The sequence below is a fragment of the Lepeophtheirus salmonis genome, chromosome 3 (genome assembly GCF_016086655.4).
Source record: "Lepeophtheirus salmonis chromosome 3, UVic_Lsal_1.4, whole genome shotgun sequence".
Lineage (NCBI taxonomy): Eukaryota > Metazoa > Arthropoda > Copepoda > Siphonostomatoida > Caligidae > Lepeophtheirus > Lepeophtheirus salmonis.
Genome location: NC_052133.2, coordinates 28,988,811 through 29,006,492, shown reverse-complemented (window position 1 = coordinate 29,006,492; position 17,682 = coordinate 28,988,811). Strand labels below are relative to the sequence as shown.

The 17,682-nt window shown below is 31.5% G+C and overlaps 1 protein-coding gene across 1 annotated transcript in view; it reads left to right on the top strand.

Moving 5' to 3' along the window:
- Window positions 1-9,456: 9,456 nt before the first annotated feature.
- The window catches only part of LOC121114851 (tektin-3), a 54,495-nt gene continuing 46,269 nt past the window's right edge, over window positions 9,457-17,682 (top strand). Inside the window, exon 1 of the mRNA XM_040708941.2 lies at window positions 9,457-9,704. The gene's annotated coding sequence lies outside the window, so the exon portion shown is untranslated. The remainder of the gene's footprint in view (window positions 9,705-17,682) is intronic.

Here is a 17,682-nt window from a genome sequence, read left to right as displayed (position 1 = left end):
TTATTTACCGCTTGTTGAAAAACAACATACTTTTATGTAAATGAAACACGTCGTTACTTTTATTGTATTACGTAACCTCTCCTTCAAAAATAAACAAAAATCCAGGGCCGCTACTAAGCTTGTCGGGGCCCTATTATAGTATAAATATAATATTTCTTATACCAAGGTTTTCCAAACTTTACTATGCCAAAAGTCTACTACACTAATATATTTTTAGCTGAGGCTCCTGTACATATGAAACATTTGTACTATGTATGTGTAGACTGAAAACAATCCTCAATTCTACATCTTCCTACGTCCCCCCCTCCTAGCCTCCCCTCACGGTCCCTACTTTGAAAAGCATTGTCTTTAGCAACCTTAATTTCCAGCGCCCCTGTTGGAACTTGGGGCACTACGAACTCTGCATATAAGGTAGCTGCAGCTCTTTTTTTATCTAATATCATTTCCTGTGTCTAAATTTTCTAGCAACGTCTCTTGTTTTAAGTGCTTGTTACCAAACTGAGTCCGTATAAAAAAGAGCCGAGACCGAAACTGTTGAAATGAAAGAACTGGGACCGATAGAACTGCTGAACCTGAACCGGGCACAATCTTGATCATACCTCATTCTTTACCAAAATGCTTGGCTATCCCTTAAAATATCCTACACTCTGTCTGTTACACCTCCCTTAACAGAAACGAGCTTTTCCATTCTCAAATAGATTAAACAGGAAGAAAAATTGTGGAACATCAAAAAAGCTACAGCTGCCTATAATGTATAATATGATTTTTATGATTGTGAAGAAAACATAAACTAATTTTTTTAACCTTTTATTGAGAAATTGGTTAAGAACTGGTATCAAAGTAAATTTGTGGAAAAATTATTAACTTGTATCAACTTTGAATAGATTCAAACAATGGCAGGCATTTGAAAGTATGTTATGTTAAAATTTGGCATGTTTAAGTCAAACCAACTCCGAGTAACAGAGTCAAAAACTGTTTCAATAAAATCCCTTATTTACATTTCAATTTATTAATTTCTAACCCTTTAACTCCACAAAAGAAAATTTGATCGAGCTATTTGTCCTCTTTGTTAGAAATTTAAGTATGGCCATTCTAAAATATGTGCCATGTTAGAATATCATGATTAATGATGCTAATATTAATAAAATTAAACGAGATATGTTTTTGATTTTACTTGATTGTTAAAAGAACAATTAAAGTGTTGCAATAATATCCAACCATAGTAATGTCATAATGTCACTTGAACATCTATGGGAAAATTGTATTTTTTATGCATAAAAATCAAATGGCAAAACCTAATTTACTTTGTACAATATTACTCCCTTTTTATTTCATCAGAATCATAGGAGAATCTATCTATATCAAGTTACGTACTACAATTAATATATCTTCTACGAAGACAACATTTTTAAACAGAAAAAAAAAAACTTGCATAGAGTAAGTATTTCAACCTGGGAGTCCTAAAGATATTAACTTTTACACTTTTTCTCAAAGTCAATTAAATTTTTTTTACCAAAAGTAAAATTTTGATCAAGCATTTTATCCCTTAAAGTTAGGAACCATATTTTTGGCAAAGGATCTGAAATATATAAAAATAATTCTTTAATACAGCATTAAGTAAGAGAGTTAAACAATCGAAGGGATTAATGATGATTAATAATATTATTATTGCTATAACTATTGCTTCTGTACGTCCATTCTTAAAAACATAATTTATTCCAGACTGGTAAATAACTTGATGATCATTGTTAGTAATGAAAATCGTGTGTATTTTAAGTATGTTAAAAAAAGAACCCAAAAATCAACATGGTAACCTTGATAATTTAGATAATTAAGAAGGTTTTGGAGGAGAGCAGCTTAGCCGGTGTCCGGTAAAATTATTGTAGTAAAAAGGTTGTGGGCAAAATCATTGTTTGATAAAATCGTCGTGTACAATTATCATTGTGAGACAATGATATTATCCACGATGATATGATTGTGAGTAGTGTTGTATCAGTCTATATTGTATATTGTCAAGTCCAGTTCCTCTGCGTTACTACTCTTTATAGGGAAATAGGTAATATTTTTACATGGATGAAAACATTGTCTCAGTTGCTCCCAAGAACGTGGTTCTTCTTGGAGCAAATAGAGGATAATGACAAGGACACGTTTTTTTTAAAATTCCTCAGTTAGAATCCCGTTGCCAATAAGGTAACGGCAAATAAATTGAAAACAATGTCTTATAGTAGTGTTGTAAACATAAACCTAAAGAAAGCTAATGGAAACAATGAAAATGATCAACATTTAATTTCATATAGTAGAGCTGTCAACTCAAATTTAAAAAAATGACTTTGAATATACATATATCAAATGGTACAGTTAATGACTTTAAAGGATGGAAAAACTTCTGTTTATTTGCTAAGAGAATTGATGTCTGTTATGTAAAAAACAAATGCATCCTGCAGTCTTACTTTAATTGCCCAAGTAAAATGTACAGCATTAATTGACCTCATCGTCGTCCTCTCATTATAAATCGAGAAAATTTCCTATGGAGATAATCACGAACGAGATTATATTACCAGTTAAGATTGATGTTACAGACGAAAATGGCAATCTGTTCAAAGTTGTATTGGATTGCATCAAACTAACCTTGCAAGAGATGGATACCACGTCTTTGACATAAAACTCAAGTACGGGTATGGAAAAGTGTATTGGAAGGTATTGCTATCTATGTTTGAACCTTTTTGTAAGGTCAACTTTTGTTGCTTTGGAAATTTATCTACAACTGAAAAGTCAAATTTGAAATTTTTACAATTTTTAATGTTTCATGATTTCAGCATTGGAATTTTATCTACAACTGAAAAGTCAAATTTGAAAAATTTTACAATTTTTAATGTTTCATGATTTCAGCATTGGAATTTTAAAAGTTCAGATTTAATAATAAAAGGAAAGGGAAATCCAAGGAACGTCCCTTCGTCTTCGATTGAATCATTAAAATTCCACGGACAGACGTGGCAATGTGGAAATTGTATAATATGTTTGGTAATTATAGGTCTGCTTGCAAGGAAAAACAGAGTAGAGTACTCTTATGGAGAAGAGGACGATCAACGTCACGAATTGATTTAGATCTTGCTTCAAAATCCATCTATAAAAATACTAAGTATGCCTTATATCATACTGAACCATTGCCCGATCACAAGATGATAGTGATTAGTTTTGTACTCGACACATCTTCAAAACCCTGGAAACTCCCTTTCTGTTTGATTGATGAGGACAAAGGACTAATTAAAATGAAAACTAACATAGCAAATAGTTTTACTTCTTCATTTTTTGTAAAAGAGTTATGTTTTTTCCTTAAAAGTACAGATACATAGTACACCTAGAAGGTGCATTAGTGAAAAGAGACAAGTGATGGATGATTTTAACGAATTTTGAACGTACCATGAACATGGATCCACTTTTTTAATGAAATATAACTTCTGAGTTTTATAACTCCTTCCAGATTGCGGAAATCGCCAAGTTAGAAGTGAGGGCTAAAATCGAAAATGAAAATAATCTCCTTTGAAGAGTAAACAACAATACAAACAAAAATAATTACTTTGCCTCAGTTCTAAAGAGAATAATGGACACTGGGGGTAAAACTTTGGAAAATCAAGAAGATATTGTAGAGGCATTTCGTAAAGATTTCCAGATGTTATTTTGTGGGATCAGAAGTAACTTCGTAATTAATAATAAATAAAAAGAGAGGTCCAGAGCAAGAAGGGTTTTTAAAACGAAGAAAAATATCTGATATTTCCCGGAATATTCTGACAGCGATTGAAGCAATGGATAGGAACAAGCGTTTTGGAGCTATTATTGCAATAGATTTTTCAAAAGCATTCGATTCCCTTTCTTCTCATTCTCACTTTTTGAGATCGGTGAAAAAAACTACTACGAAGCCCTTTTGTAACCCTGTCGTGGCATTGCTAGCTACGGGATCATCGACAGTAACGGTTAGAAGTATAGAGAACACATCGATTTACATTTCATAGAAGTTGTCAGCTAGGTTGTCCTTCAGCCCCCTGCTCTTTGTAGCTGTAATAGAAGAGCTAAGAACCGCCAAGATCAAAAATATATAGGATTTGGTGTCTGTTTTGGAAATATTAAACATCTTATAGATCTTTATGCTGATGATGGGACCTTGATGATAGAAGCAAACTCGGAAGCTCAATTACAAAGAAGAATAGAAATTGTCTTATCTCATTACAACTTCGAAAAAAAGTCGGGATTGAAAATAAATAAATTAATGACTGCCATTCTCCCGATTGGCTTAGGGCATCCGGCAAAAGGTTCGAAAATTTCAAATTGTTTTATCAAAGAAATGATAACTATTTTAGGCATTAAATTGGTGGGTTTGGTCCCTCAGAATTAGATTAGCTGTAACTAAAAACGAGAGTCAATAATTTTATCGAAGACTGGCACAATTTTAACATTAAAAAAAGATTAGACCTTTTTAACCTTTTTTTCATTCCGAATGTTTTGTAAAAGGCTAATTCTGTACCAAATTGGTTATTGGGTGCTATATTGGAGGGAAATTTTTGGTGGATAATTTTTTTCATCGGAAGTACATTTGAGTATTAAAGATATATTGACTACTTTTCCCCTTCTCTTGCTGCAGCACAAAGGATTCTTTGGAAAGCGACTCCCACTTACGATTATGGAACAACTATGGATATTATTCATAAGAATCATAGAAATAAATCATTTTCAAGAATTTAAGGGACCCTGTGTCTTTGAAATGGGAGGCATCACAAAAAATCAGATGATAATACATGACACAAGTGTTCGCTATGGTTTTTTTTTTTACAGCGATGTTTACTTTTCTTCTCATTAGACATGCCAAGCTTCACAATGTGCAAGTTCTTTGCCATTTGAAAATGAATTTTTCTAATTAAGAAGAAGAATCTGCGTTCTCAAGCTGTGATTGATGGATTATGGAAATAGATCTATTTAGAAATTGGATATATAGGATTATGTCTTCGACTTCCCAAATAGGTGATTGAAGAAAATTCAAAGCTCAATTTCCAATAGCTATAAGATTTTTTTTTCTAGCTCTCCATGTAAAAATTGGGGTAAATTAATCAACACTATTAGACACGCTTTTTTGGAATGTTCCCAAGACATATTCTGAGATCATTTATTGGACAATAACGTTTATATCATTAAGGCGATAATTCTATTGGGCATGTCATCAAAAAATAAAGAAAGTAGTTCTAAAGCTAGGTCTATAGGGAATGCTTTATTAAATTTTAAGAGCTACCTACCAAAGAATATAACTGCAGAATAATTGCAGAGGAGATATCATTCATCAAACGCATCGAGACATTTTTGGACTTTGCAGAAAATACTCAAACTTTTTAGAAAGAGCAAAAAAAAAAAAAAAAAAACCTAGCTAGTTGTTAGTTTAAAAACAAATTTCCTCTTAATGTAATATTAAGTATTAATTTATGTTTGTAGTTTATTGATTTCAGATGCTAAGATATATATATGAATATTTTATATTTGTAATCTTTAATCTGGTGAAGAAATTTTATACTATAATGCTTGATTTTATTTTTGTAAATGCATCTTCACCAATTGTTTTTTGATAATTCTAATTTTTATAAATTATTTGTTGTCTAAATAAAGGTTTAAAAAAAAGAGGATTTTAGCGTTCTGTTCAACTAATTGTCGCAACATTTACTCTTAAAATTGAAAATAAAAAATAGTGTCCTTCAGAACTTAAATTGAAATTTTCTCTAGGATTAACAGTTGTCAATAATCCAACACCTATAACACTAACTTTTTTTTACATTTCAAGCCTTTTTCAACATGTCTTGTGTGCAATTGGGAAAAACACAAGATTTGTGTTGGTGCATGGACAAAATCTTATTTTTCTAATAATAAAAAATATATCTATTTGAGAGCGGGTTGTATTTTTTATAGTGAGTAGATCGGGTGGTCAAAAATACTGACCTCTACCACGTTATTACCTTTATTGTATAACGCAACCTTTCATACCAAAAGAAACAGAAAAAGCCCAAAATCAGGTTGTAACTTTTTTCTTCACAACTATGAAACTATTGTTCAATGATTGTTAATAATTTTTCACAATTTAGAAGAAGTTAATTCTAATACAACCAATCTACGTTTATAACACTGATTATGAGAAAAACACCAAAAACATCTAAAGCCGAAAACAAAATACACTGTATATTTGTATTTTAGGGAGGTAACACCGTGTTGCATCTCTTACAAATTTGTTTCAACGAATTATTCTGGAAATACCTGATTATCTGAAATAATTTATTCTAACAGGTATTGAGTAGGCATATAATAAATTGAAATGTTGAGTCGTAGATAAATAATTTTAAAGGGTTTGAATAAAGTTATTAAAATTTAAAAAAATTATATTATGAATCATAAAAATCTTTTCCAACCTCACATTTTTGAAAGCAGTTACTTAGCAAAGTAGCTGAGCGCTTTTAACCTCAAACGAATGCACTGTTAGAACCTTTATTTTGCTCAAATTTGGATATGACTAAATACTTATGAATCGTAAGAAGTGAAATTACCTTATTTTAGCAATCAGCCTTACAACAAAAAGCATGATTCCTAATTTATAACTCCCTATTTGAACCAAATGAATAAAAGCTAATTTATTAGTTCACTTGATAAAATTCTAGAAACCAGTATATGTTTGAATAATTCCAAATTTGTTCCAAAGTATGACTATTCCTTAAATAAAAACTTATTATGAGCAAAATAACTTTATTTCACTAAGCTTTTATATGAGAATATACAGGTTCGGAAGCAAAACGTGGACTGAATGACTGATTTTAGAAAAATGTCAATAATTTTATTTTTTGATCAATAAATTAGCAATTTTTGACAAAACATTGATGCACGACCTTTGTGAACATGCTCACTCAATATTGCCGCCCTCAACAGCAATCACAGCCACGACACGGCAGCGAAAATCATTGCAGGAGTTGATGATGCACTTATTGGACAAGTTGTTCCACTCCTTCACAATGGCGCCTTCAGGGAGTCCATGTCCGGGTGAGATGTCTGGTTAGTCTCCCTCTCCAAAGTGCCCTATACAGCAAAGTATAACGGTTCAAATCCGTCAAAGATGATGGCCGTATGTCCTTGGACCAAAAATCAGCCATGTTGTCGTCGCAGAACTTCTGGCATTTGGCCGATGTCTGTGAGGGTGCACCATCTTGGGTACACATATGGTTGTCCTCTGGGTAGGGGCCTTGAGCCATGGCAGCATGGTGAACCTCAGCACCTTGTAGTAGGCCTCCTGACCGACTTTCTCCCCAGCCTTAAAAAAGAAAGGAGGCATCTTCCTGCCATCGTACGCCACGACCCCAGGACAATTGTTTGGGCCGGATGTTTTGTACAGACCCCCCTTTGACATCCTCTGGTGATCCCCCTAGCCAATGGTTGTTCCAACGGTTTTAGACCTGGTCCACGGTGTAAATCTTCTCGCCAGAGAAAATTTTTACTTTGGATCCATTTGCCTTGATCCACGCACGAACTTTATTGCACCTCTGCAGTCTCCTTTCCTTCGGAGTGTCCATCAACAGGTGGTGCGGGGTCCTTGTGTAAGAGAACAACCCCAAGTCCTCCTTTACATCCCTCCTGATTGTCCCTCCGTCCACGTCAAACTCGTTAGAGAGGCGATTAATGGATTTTGTGGGGTTCTCCTTGATCTTCTTCTTCAGGTTTCCCAGAAACTCAGAATTCCTTTTCAAGTTGTGTCCCCCACTTCCTTCTTTTCTTGAGATATCTTTTCCATCCTTTTTCATCTTGGCCACCTTGGAAAGGAGGCTCCTGGAGCATTTCAAAATGTCGATAATCTCTGCCACCTCAATTTTGGCATCTAGAAGATCTGAGATCCTCTGCCTTTTTGCTTCTTGCTCAGTCATGATGAAAAATTTGAGAAATGTTTATTATTGTTTACTTATGCAGAAAGGATAGGAGATTCGGAATATGTAGGAAAAAATCACAAAACTTCTATATTTTAATAACATAATTAGTATTTATTAACAGTCTACGTTTTGCTTCCCAACCCTGTACAATGTACATCTACCTAACAATTCAGTCTTACATAAAGCCTGTAAACCGAATTTATGTTTTGAACTTTATGGAATGAACGCTAAACGAGACACTACAAATGCCTTAAATTAAAAAAAAATTAATTGAACGAACCGACAAAAAAGTGGAATACTTGCAAGCCTGAAGTTATGAAGTCATGACCCTTACAAGCAAATGGTAGAATGTACAGAGGTGTCCGTAGGATTTTATCTTGGAAAAGGCCTTGGTTTTTGTTATTTTCTTCAAAAAAAAATTTGAAAAATTAAATTTTTTGAAAAAAAATTCAAAAATCCACAACTATTCACAAAAAATTAAACTTAAAAAAGAAAAAAAAAATCAAAAATCCACAGTTGTGATTTTTTTTAAAATTTCAAACATCCACAGCTATCCACATGAAACTAAATTTTTTTGATGAAAATTTCAAAAATCCACAGCTGTTTGCATAAAATTATATTTAAAAAATAAAAAAATTCAAAATCCACAGCTTTTCAGAAAAAAAAAATTCTTTGGAAAAAAAATTCAAATATTAAATTTTCTAGTAAAAAGCAAAAATTCCTTAATTTGGAGGGAGGCTACAGCCCCTCTAGCCACCCCCTGCGGACTCCCCTGATGTATCCTCGAGGGCATTTTTAGTTCTCTATATTAGGAATGGCATAATATACCCAGTTTTACAATATGAAATGAGTCATTTTTTGTTAAACTACTGAGCATTTATCCCTAATACTATTCAATTTTGCCCTCCAATAAGTGACCTCAAAGTGTCTCAAAATACTCTACCTAGTTCAAAGAAAATAAAAATAGAAAGTCTCTTTGTTAAGCGTCGTTAGGAACATTGGTGGAAAGAGTTTGATTGATCAATGACATGCTTGGGATTCAATGCAGAATCCGGGAAGTTACTTACACTCTATTATATGTACATATATTTTTTTAATGGCCTCACTCCCCCTAAATAATTATTTATTTATTTCTTATAATTTCTCAACTTTCCCTTCCAACCCTTTACGTACTTGCATATGTACATACTAGGGATGTGTCGTTCATGAACAATCCCTTCAAAATGAACGATTCTTTTAAAAGAGTAGTAAGACTAATGAGACCTTAAAATAAACGATTCGTCCATTTAATTCAATTCAAAATGAGCAAATATTCACAAGTCCGTGAATTGGACTTTATCAATGCCGCCAACTGGTTTTAAATAAATGGTAGATTACAAAACGATTGTTTTATGAGTATCTGTTTGTTTATACAAAACGAGTTGATTTTCCCATCACTAATATGTACCGACATAAATTCCTTCTTGGACTAAATTAACGAAAAGGAGGGAGGGGGAGGTAAGGGGAAAAATATGGAACCAGGTGATCATTTGATAGGGTTGTCATGAGGCACTATTGTTTTGCCCTTATTCTTATTTATTTTTCTTGTTATTTTTGTATTCATTTTCCACATTTCCTGAATTCTTTTCATAGAGTAGTCCTTCAAGTATTATCATTGTGTCGCTTGTGTACGTGAAGTGTCTTTGTTTTTCGTTGAGTGAAGTGCTTTTTTTGTTCAATCATCTCAAGGAATAATATTTGTTCTTTCCTACAAAGTTGGAAAATAAGGTAAGTGAGAACATTTGTAGTTATCTATAACAAATCTATGAAATTATGAGTTTTTGTATCATAGATAACTAATATCACGAAATTACTCTTTAATTGAGTAAAAATAATTTAATCTGGCATTACGTACTTAAGTACTTAAACAAAGAAGTTCACTATGCGAAAGTCTTGAGTTTTTTGATAAATTATAAAGACTTAAAGTTGGATAATTAAAGAGACTACTGCTATGTTTTATACAAAAACTAAATTATAAAGTGTCAGTAAACCGAAGAATAAATAATTTTGAAAGTATTTTTGAAGCATAAGTTAAGATTGTAAACTCATTGATGCAAAGATAGAAACCGCTGCTTCAATTTTACATATTTTATTGTTGTTCTTGTGTAACAACTATATTTTTAGCCATATTAAAAGGGTTCAGTACCAAAAATATAATCAATGATTGAAAAAAATGCTATTATATAAATTTTAGTATAAATTAGTTATTGAAGAGTAGGATCCCTGATGAATTTATTTACAAATATTCAGCTAATTATTATTCAATGTAATATACTCCCCAAGTTGATTGTGGCATTGCTAGTGGTGAAAATCAGGTGTATTTTTCAGCTATTGTCATGATTATTTAACTCCTGAGCAGTGGACTTCCTTTTCTAATACATTCAATTATATTAAAGGCCTCATTGAACTTTCTTGTTTCCTCATAAAAGACGGAGAGTAATCTTGAGGATTTGCTGCTGAATTATAATTGTAAGTCCTTGTTGGACTAAGAATAGAATTGAGGATCGACATCAGAATAATTCTTGCTATTCTCCATGTTTATTTCCTTCTCCTCCTCTTCCCTTGTCACAGCTGATCGTAGCTGACCTAATGAAACGACATGAGATCTAAGCTGTACTCCTCCAAAAAATCCCTTCAAATTACCATGTTGATTTTCAGGTTTTTTAGCATGCCCAAAATAGACACTATTTTCATTACTAAGCATTGTTCACTACTCAGTACTCAAGGCGATATCGAAAATAAGTCATATCTAGTACAGTAGTATTATTACTTTAGTGTTTGTGTGTGTGTCCTTATGAGGGCTTACACCATTGGTCTAGGAGGCCCAAACTTGGCATGGGTCCCTATTTTGAAACTGGTCAGGTTAAAACGGGTTTGCCGTTTTTTGGGAGGTAATATAAGGGGTCTTGTTTTATATGGAAACCCCAAAAATATGTTTTTTGATGACTAGTGTCTCAAAAACAACTATACGAACAAGACGTTTTCTATATTTATTCAAAATCAAAAAAAGTTATGAGCAAAAAAGAAATCCAAGAAAATTGTAGCTTCGTTTTTTTTAAAGGTGCAAAATAATGGATTTCCAATGTCATATTGGATTCGTAGATGCAATAAAGTTTGTAGAAATTTGTCTGGAAATTCGTTTGCATATAAATTTGACAAATAAAATATAATGAAGGATATAAATATTTGTCCTTTTCTGAATATTTTTTCAATTTTTTTCTTTTTTTCCAACAGACATCAATTTTCAATTTTTAAGAAGAAATGCCACAAAACAGTTCATGTTAGACATAAAATTGTAAACATTAATAGTAAGACATTATAGTATTTAGAATTTCCTGAATATTTTATTCATTATTTTTTGCAATATTTGCAAAAATGAACTAGTTATCAAGGGTTATTTTTTCGACGACATTATTTTCCATAACTGTATTTGGTTTTGGAAGTGCGAAAAAAATCCTGTAGATTTGTGTTCCTCTTTACAATGTCAATAAAGGCTATTAACTACTTTCTTTTTCAAAATTAGTGTAAAACGTTTTTTGTGCAATTTTCTTCGTGAATTTCTATTTCCCAATTTTTTGATAAAAATAAAATCTCATCTAGAACGAGCTTATTCGAATTCAACCAATCAACGTTCAGAACACTGATTGGGAGAAAAGAAATAGAAACGTTTACATCTGACGACGAAAAACATTGTAAATTTTTTGTTTGTGAAGTATCACCAAAGGAAGATCCATCTTAAGTTAAAACAAAAAATATACATAAAACTATGAATTGGCAATATTTTTTTTTTAATTGATGATAAGTCAAGAGCTGATTGACATTTAATTAAGGACTTGATGATTGATCAAAGAAAGTTTTTTTTCTTCTATTTCTATGTTAATTTATTCTTTTACTTAGATTACTTACCTCTAAGGTCTTAGAAGTTTTCAAAGAAACTATAAGTTTTATGCGGCAAGGAACTAACATGGATAATTGATTTTTTTACTTATAATCAACACGATACAATAATTTTGTTATGTTCTTAAAAACATAAACAATTCCTATGTTGTTGTTTTTTTTCGTAGTAAATTTTGATACTCTTGCTCCTTATAAGTGTTTCTGATTGTTGATTGGTTGAATTCAAATGAACAATTTTTATTTCTTGTTACGCTATGAATATTCCTGCTATTAAATTAAGAATAGTGCAACAGTTGGAGAAAATGACGGAATTGACTAATTACAAATTAATTTCAAGACTATTGTTCTTTCTCTTTATGGAGGAAAAGTTAAGAGATTCAATAAATATCCATCAAGTTGTTTATTTGTGTGTTATGTACACTTATAGAGTTCCTTCAATCTATATCCTAGAGTTGTAAATTATATGATTTACTTCTCCCTTAGTTTTACACTAATTTCAAAGAGAAAACATGAGAAAGACAAACACAAAATCTTTCTCATTGCTAAAAAATCTACTAACATTTGATAAATAAAAGATACAATTTACTCAATGAACTGATGTTGGAAAATAATATTTGGATTCTTTTTTTCTATATCTAGAGAATACATATTCCACAACTTTCGTACCATTTGTGTGAATCTTTTATGTTCCATTACCTTTGCTTTTTGAATTTTTACATTCCCTTTTAGTTTCGATCTTGGTTGATATCAACCATCGGATCTTTCATACCCTAGTTAATTTTTTAGGTCTTAGTTGATATTAAAATTGAGGACTTTGTACAATTTTCCAGTTTTGAGCAACCAGTTGATTCACACTAGAAAATGTGTTTTCCCAAGAGTTCTTCTATTTTGATTTAGTCCACTTTTCCTTTTCCAGTCAAGATTCTCATCAAATTTTTCTGTTTGACTCATATTCTTGCTATTGATATGCTTGGATTTGTGTATATTAGTTCAAATTCCCAAAAAATTTAACTCTAAAAATATTTTTGTCTAAAATATTATTTGGCATTTATATAATAATATTAAAAAAACATTCTGGCTAAATTATAAAAAGCAGAACAGTCCTCCCCAAATAATGCAGACTCCTCTGACGACATGACCATGATATAATCTGGCCTTCCTACTTGGAAATGCATTCTTCAAGGTGTGTCTTCATGCTCCTGGCCCCTTGACAATTCGGCAACGAGTACACAATCTATTTATCGTTATTCAGGTATCTTGAAATACACAAAACCGTCTTTATCAATCATTTGGTTAGTTCAGATGCATTAGGTTTGTATCAGTCCTTAATATGGGACTTAAAATCAGTCCCCTCCCTGTTGTTGGTCCTTGAAAAACATCTCAAATTTAAAAATTTCTCTAAAATGATATGTCATAAAGTACCAATGTCATTATTCTTGATTTAGGAAATGAAGTATTTATTATTCCTATACACATTAAATTCTTGACGGTCGAGATTGATTGATGAGGATCTCACTGGACTATATTTATAATTATGTAATATAGCAAAGTAAATTTTTATGGTACGACTTTAGCGTTCTATTAAGGCGCGTCCTTAAGATTTAGGGTAGAACTGGAAGGGACGTCAAAATTTTAGGATTGATACATAACTAAAATTCTTACTTGCTATCATTATTAATTATTCCTTGTAACTAGAATGTAATTGAAGTATTTATTGTTATCAGTACATGATAATTCTAAGCCTATCCTTCGTAGGAATGTGAACGACCTTATTATCAATTATTTCATTTTTTTATGAAAAAGTAAAGTTTACTTGTATTTTATTTGATAGAAAAATATATTTCATATTTCTGAACCATTTTTATGAATATTTAATGGTATCTCAATGGTCCTAAAATGCTGAAATATTCTACATTTAAAAACAAAACAAAAAAACAGCAACAACCGTGATTTATTTTTCATATCATCTGTATACTGCAAACAACTAATTTAGTAGTAGCCAATTAAAAAAAAAAATACTTCCTTGTTCATTTGAAGACGAGGGCAACGAAGATTCTATTCTAACATAAATATAATTATTTACAATAGTAAACAGTTATATCCAAATAGCCTTAGATTAATTGATTTACTAATAAATACAAAAGCATTGATCATTATCTACATTTAGAGACGTAAATTACCTACATCAACGAAGTTGAACGGAGGTGATTTTTTTTTTTTGCCTTTGTTTGTTTGTCTGTTGGTCATTAAGATTATGAGCATGATTATTGCTCGATTTTGGTCAAATTTCTGCAGATTGTTTTTTTCAAACTTTATTAAAAACTAGTTCGTGAAGACAGTTAGAACAAAATTAAGTTTATTTTCATTGAATTATGACTGAAATCGACATTTTTTAATCTATATTGCTTCCCTCAGCTTCAATAACAGTCTCCATTCTCTTCCTAAAGGCTGCACAAATTTAACAGGTGTAGTCTTCTGGCATGTTCCCCCATGTGGCCATGATGAAGATCTCACAGATCGGGAGGCTTGTTTCAGGCAGCTCCTTCGACCTTTGTCAAGATGAAATAATCCAAAGGATTTAGATTGGGGAGCTGGAGGTCCATGTTCATGTACACATTCAAAAGAAGCTTGGCTCTAGACAAACTCTTCTCCTTTGCCGTCGTCCTAATGAGATTTTTCTTCTTCTTTGTTCTTGATTTTGTTCCAAAGTCATCTCTAATGATCCTTTGTATAGTAACCTCAATCACATTCATCTTCTTGGCCATTCTGCGAATCATTCTGGCTGGATTTTGCAGTTCTTGACACACATAATCATGGCCTTTGTTTTTACTGTTCGTTTCCGACCTTGCCCAGATTTTTCTTGCAACTTTTCCTTGGATCTCAAATCACTTTTTAATATCATACACGGCCGTCCGGCTGATCTTGAGGTCCTTTACAATCTCAGCTGGTGTGTTCTGGCCCGAGAGTATTTACAGCACAATAATTATTTTGGCTTCCATTTCGTCATCTTTGAAGATACAGTCAATTTTTATAAATAAAAATAATTGCATATAATGATTAGAATATCACTTTTGTAAAAAGATCCAATCAAAACTCAAGTTGCCAGTATTTCTTTAGTTGTAAACTTAAATATGATGTACGGAGTATGTAGTGTCACAGAAAGAAGTCATTCAATTTTGAGATGTGAAGATATCACAAAACGTCAAAAATACATAATCTACAATAACTTTGGACCATATTGAGGTAGAGAGCTCAAATTGGTGCCATTATGTAGGTTTAATAAAAATGTTTCTTATAGAAAAAAAATCAAGGTCAACAATATCGGTCAAAACACGCCCCTTGCTACAGTGAAACTACTTGGTATATTACAATAATAACTAATAGTCTCACAAAAGGTCAAAAACGCATAATCGACCATCACTTTTGAACAAATTGGGATACATACCTAAAATCATCTTTTTGTGGCAACATGGTTTTAGGAAAAAGTAGGTTTTAAAACCACCACCAACACGGAGGCGATGGTTTGTACTCTACCAATTGCCCATTCTATGTTTCTTAGAATTGTTGTTTCTGATTCAACATGAAATCTTTCCCATGATTCCAGGATGCAAGATCATCTTTTAAAAATTCATAAGGGAGCTTTATCCTTTTCATAAAATTTATTGTCTTGTCTGTAACAAAGTTTTCTAAATTTTTATCCAATAAAATTATACTTCATTTTCTGTAAAATTTTTGTTGCATTCAGTTATTAACTTTTAGAGAGTTCAGCATTAGCATATTATTCTTTTACTTTAACCTCTTCGATAAGATTGTACCTTGCTGCTTTTACCTACATAAATAAGTATAATTATAATTAATAAATTCATTAAAATGATGATGATGATGATTAATATATTTCCAAAAAATTAATGACTTCTTCGTCATGCATACATTACCTTTATAATATTAATAGGAGCTAAAAGGTATATATTTACAAAAGTTATAGAGATTTCTTCTTATCCAGTGTTATATATTTTATTAGGATCAATCCAGAATGACATTGTTGCAAAATTACGAAGGAGGACAACAAGACATCCTATAGCTGAACAGAGAAAGCTGCTTGCTTCAATTAACCTATGTGTACCTTCAACAGTTATGTAAACCGACATTGTAATCAATAAAAATCAAAGCCAATTTTTAGTAGATATCACTTTCGATAATTCCCTTTCCAATTTTTAGGGCAATATTACACATCGCTTAAAGAATAATTGTCTACTTTTTTATATAATAGGTAGAAATCCATTGTTTTTAGTAAATTTTTGTTCATTCCTCCTCCACCAATGATTATCTCCTCGGCAATCAAAACAGTGCATACATGACGGTCAGACTCGAAGATTTTCATTATTTTATCCAATTTTCGATAGTTATCTTTCCAGAGCGTGGTGCACCCTACACATCAAAATGACCAGAAAGGAATCCACAAAATCGAACTTGACTGTGATTGGCTGTTAGAATATCAGCTGTTATCGACGAAAAACTGTAAAATATGACGTATGCTGACTTGCTGATGTGTATCTTTGACGCGCCTTCAAACAAACCAGAGTCACACCATCACAAAACTGTCTATGAAGTTTTTTTGTACTATATCTTATTTTCCAAAGTCATCTAGTGTAAACTAATTGCGCTAATACACAATACTAAAGTTATTAATTAAAAAAATAGTTGATTACTTTGTACTACATCTATTATATAAAAAGTCGGCATTCAGTATAGAGGTTATAGCAAGTGAAATATTTTTCTTAGTAGTTTACACAGCAACATACAGAAACATTTTCTTAAAAAATTGATATAAGAAATATCAGTTCACTTCAAACAAGACTTGCAGAGAAAATTATCAGTTTATTAAATGGAATATAAACTTCATATGCAATTTTCTTATTTTTATTAAATTTCCACAAAGCACTTTTCGTTATGACCCCAACATATACATAGTATTTAGACAATGATGCCCTTTTCTTCAACAGGAGTTTTTTGAAAACAAAAAAAAATGGACTTGTGACATCCTTAAGAAGTAAAAGTAGATAAGTCGATAGCTGACAACGTTCACTGTATTTATTTAGAAGTTGTTTCTTACATTGCTACTGAATTAAACTTTTGAAAGGTAAATACTCTTGGTATGATCCCTTTTGGCTTGAAAAAATGACAAACCAAAGTGTATTTCTTTCAAAAATTCTACAAATACGAGAATGATGCTTCTTTATTCAATATCTCCTAAGATATATACATTATATATTAGAATTCAAAAACTAATGAGATATTAAGTAATACTAATATTAAATATGAAACCTACAAAGATTTAAAAAATAAATATTTTTATAAATTTGTGCGTAGTTGTGAGCTTGTTATTAGATTTACTAGAACTAATTTGAATTCAGAAGGTCAACATTCAAAACCCTTAAAATAGCCCCTTCCAGCCGTTACTTGTGTTCTTTTCTTTAACAATTTTGATAGAATATTTTTTTTAAAATCCTTTTTCACCTTTCTTTTTGGAAAAACATCAAATTAAAAAAAATAAATTAATACTATTCGTTTAAGCATATTTTTGGTATATCAGGTGTGTAAAAATTTTTAATTAGTTTATTTTTTAATTTGCTAATATTATTAAAACGTCTGCTTTGAAAGATTTCTTCCTTTCTTATTAGATTGCCACTCAAATACAAAAAGAAATGACTACTTGAGCCAAATCATATTCATATGAAACTATAGCCTTCGAATGAGAACAAATATTTATAATAGGTTTAGTAGAGCCATAACTTTTTTAATTTGATAA